Below are 4,304 nucleotides of genomic sequence, written 5' to 3'. Positions count from 1 at the left end.
TTAAAAAAAGAAAAAAAAAGACCAATGGGCAAAAACATTTAAATCTTGACTATTAGTCACTGTAGCCTAGAACACATTGCTTGAATCAAGTTTTTTGTTGTTTTATGTTTTTTTAGAAATAGAAATACTAGCCTGAAGAATTGTCCCTTAAGTATTTGTAAAGGCTTATAGTGCCTGACAGATAAGACATTAGACACAAGCCTGCAACCTAGATCTAGTGGCTCTACGATGCTGTAGTTTACCAAACACAGCCCTCAGATTGTGTTTATTCATTCAGACTATATAGACGAATTTTAGATATAAAATTTTTGATTTTTTTTTTTTTTTTAGAGAATAGCAATGACTACCTTTCCCATTTGTTGGGGAGGGCTATGATTTACTATATACCTCTAGTGGGTAGAACTAAGAAAAGGCTAGTTTACATAAGCTATAAACTTTTACAAAGGTTCCCATATAATCCCAAATTATTCTCCCATATAAAGTAGTTTGGTTGGTTTACGCAGTTCTACTTTTCTTGGTTCCAACTGGAATTTTTCCTTTACCAGATAGATTTAAGTTTCCCACCAAAAGTACAAATAAAGGGGGCAGAGATTTAGCTCAGTAGTTCCGCCACCTGCCTTGCAAGCCAAAGGTCCCAAGTTCGATTCCCAGTACCAAAAAAAAGAAAGAAAAAAAAAAGGACAGTTAAAGTATTATTTAGATAATAACTGTGCTATGCTATTTCCTGAAACATTAAATAAATGGTCACCACAACAGTATCTTCCTTAGTGCTTTCATATCTGCTCCCACTGCCTCACTTTGGACATTGAAACTGAATTACAGCATACGATACTGCCTCTATCATCTCAGTTTTCCCCCAGCAAAACTGGAACTGTTACAAATGCCCATACTCTAATCGCTGACTCAGGTAATGTTTCATGTACCAGTTGTGTACATGTTGTGCACACATGAGTGTGAGTGGGGCAAAAAGTTATTAAACTGTTACGCCGTTAAGGTTTAACTGTTAAAATATTAAGGTTTAAAATTCTCTAAAGTTCAAACTGTTACTCTTTAATAAAAAACAACATGTCCACTCCAACAAAAAAAGATTTGTTAGCCAGCAACAGAGCAGTGTTTACTTGAAAAACAAACAAACAAAAAGTGCTGGGCTTAAACCTCAACAGGACTAATATTTCCTTAACATAGACTCAAAACAATTCTTACTCTATCCAATAGCCTCATAAATTAGAGGCCTTTCAGTTTGGCCAATGAGGACAGGCAAACTGCCCATTTTTGTGTAAGCACAGGGAACTACCACATCTAATTATTCTTGAGTAATTCTAAAGAATTACTCAAGGTAGTAATTCTTGATGTTAGGTAGTTGCATGGTACAAATGTGCTAAAGAATATTCTGTCAAATACTTAAGGGGAGGATCCTTCAGATGTCCCTAGAGTTCTTTCCATGCAATATACACCTTTCTAATAATACACCCTGAGAAATCTAACTACCTCCATCTTTCCATGTTCTCAGCTCTCTTCAACTCAGGGAGTCCCCCACAACCCACCTAGACTCTTTTATCTGCCATAGTGTGGAAATTCTCTCAAGGTAGTAAGCTGTGGCAATGATAGGGCTCATAATCATTCACTGCCCAATATCCATAAATTAAGAACAATCCTTTCATATAGAGTTTTATAATTGTTTCAGATCACAGTGTATTTGATTTCTGTTACTCTATCTTATCCCAAGCTCTGGTTCTTAGTGCAGCTCAGAGTGAGAGAGGACTCAACTACTGGATTAGACTGCAGCTCTGGAAGTTTCCCTCCCACTTGAGCATATATCTCAGCATATCCGATGCTGCCAGAGATATCTGTTGTTCATAAGAATATTGTGGGCATCTCTAGTAATCCCAAAGGGAAAGTCAGGTACAAACCCAAGTTTCTAGAACAAGGTTATGTCTTCTGAAGCAGAAAACTATATACACTGAGAAACAACTCCCCATGAACTTATTACAAACCAAGAACTTGATCAAGGGTATTAGAAAAGTAAGCAATTGGAAGTAATCATTCCTAATGAATTTTTACCAAAGGCACATAATCCTATCTAAGAGCAAGACTGCTTTTATAACTATACTTGGGCCTCACCAATGAACAGAACAGTTAAGAACCTAGGCCTGGATTTATGTATCAGTAATCTCAATGGTGAAAATGAAGATGTCACATGAAGGCCTAATAGGTGGCAAAAGAAACAAAATGCGATAGTGATGGAATGTCCTCTCAAGTAGTCAGATCTGCAAACAGTATATCGGATCATTCACTTTGAACAGAGAGAGGTTTGGGAAGGAATGTCTTGAGAATGAACAGAAAGAGATACTTGGGTAGGGTTGGCTGATAGAAAAGCCATGGGGGAGAAGTATGACTATATATTCAGAAAAAAAATTCATGTGTTGATAGATCGTTCAATGGAGATAGTTATAAAATATAGATATTTTCATAACACTAGAGATATTCACTTCAGATGAGATCCTCAGTAACCACCAAGACATGATGACTCAAATGGGAGTGTCATCTGGATTTCTTGGCAACTAATCAAATACGACATAAGGAAATTGACCAAGTTCGTAAGGCCAAGGCTATGAATGGGTCTAATAGCACTGACTTCTTCTCAGCAAAGCTAATCTGGCATTTATGCTGTTTGATATTAAACTCTCCAGCAGCAAGATAATGCTGATACCTCTTCAGGGCATTCTTTCCCAAATGGCCTCTTGATTGTATGATCATATACGACCCTTCCAACATGAAAGCATGCAATGATTCATCCTTATCAAACTCAGTATCTGCTCTGGAATGGATTTGCTGTTTTTATTCATTTATACAGTAAGAGCTACAATTTGGGAACTCTCAGAATACTCAGTCTACAAGCTTGACACCTTTCACAGCATCCCCTCAGATCAGGGACTATTATGGTTTAGATCTAAAATATCCCACAGTAAGTTCCTGTGTTCAGAGTCAGAAACTTTAGAAGTGATTGGATCATGATGGCTCTAACTTCAGTGATGAATTAACCCACTGATATATTTAGTATGGCATTATTGAAAGGTGATAAGATTTAAGATGTGGGGCCCAATTGAAGGGACTATGTCACGGGAGCATGACCTGGGGACTATATCTTGTCCCTGGCCCTTAACTCTCTGACTCTTTCTCTATTTCTCTGTGTTTCTGGGCTGCCATAAAGTGAGCAGCTTTCCTCTGCTACCCTTCCACCACGGCATTCCTCCACTGCCTTGGAGTCAGCTGAGTGAGAACGGGAACAAAGTAAACCTCTCCTCCTTTAAGTTGTATATCGCAGGTATTTCATCACAGCCACAAAAAGCTAACACAGAGACTTATTTTACTTATTGAAGAAGGTGAGAAAAGAGACACTTGACCAGAGGATCCACTAAGAATTCTATAGAGTGCATTACCTAGAAGTAGACAAAGCAATAGGACAATAGAATTGAGAATAATATGTCATAATTTTAGGCACTCTTCTCCAAGATTTATGTATTGAACAACTGCCATAACTAGGGAATCAAGATCTGACCAGCTTCTATCTTAGGGAATTCTTTGCATTTCCCAACCTGGGGCTTTTGTGGATGAGAGGCCTAAATTTTCAGGGAGAAGCATTTTATACAGGTGATAAAGACAAAGGAAACATTAGCCACAGCAATTAGACAAGAGAAAGAAATTAAAGCAATAAAGATAGGAAAGGAAGAAGTTAAACTGTCATTATTTGCTGATAATATGATACTCTACACTGAAGATCCAAAAAACTCCACCAAAAAACTTCTAGATTTAATTGACAGATTCAGTAGAGTAGCTGGATACAAGGTGAATACCCAAAAATCAATAGCTTTCTTATACACAAATAACAGACACACGGAGAGAGAAATAAGGGGAAAAATTCCTTTTACAATAGCATCCAAAAAAATGAAGTATCTAGGAATCAATCTAACAAAAGAAACAAAAGACCTCTACACTGAAAACTATAGCACTCTGAAAAAAGAAATTGAAGAGGATATAAACAAATGGAAAGATATCCCCTGCTCCTGGGTAGGAAGAATCAACATAGTGAAAATGGCCATACTACCAAAACTGCTATATACATTCAATGCAATGCCAATTGAAATTCCAACACTATATTTCACAGAACTAGAAAAAAAATCCAAAAATTCATTTGGAACCATAAGAGACCTAGAATAGCAAAAGCCATTTTAGGCAACAGACACATGGCACCAGGTGTAACAATTCCCAATTTGAAACTATACTACAAAGCCACTGTGATAAAA

The 4,304-nt window shown here is 37.1% G+C and overlaps 1 protein-coding gene across 1 annotated transcript in view; it reads right to left on the bottom strand.

Moving 5' to 3' along the window:
• Sdk1 (sidekick cell adhesion molecule 1) overlaps positions 1–4,304 on the bottom strand; it is a 551,006-nt gene that overhangs the window by 538,459 nt on the left and 8,243 nt on the right. The window lies entirely within an intron of this gene.

This window comes from Fukomys damarensis, unplaced genomic scaffold, assembly GCF_012274545.1.
Source record: "Fukomys damarensis isolate Sample0158 unplaced genomic scaffold, DMR_v1.0_HiC HiC_scaffold_17, whole genome shotgun sequence".
In the NCBI taxonomy this organism is placed as follows: Eukaryota; Metazoa; Chordata; class Mammalia; order Rodentia; family Bathyergidae; genus Fukomys; species Fukomys damarensis.
The sequence above is the reverse complement of the archived record's forward strand: the minus strand, read 5'-3'. Positions and strand labels throughout refer to the sequence as shown.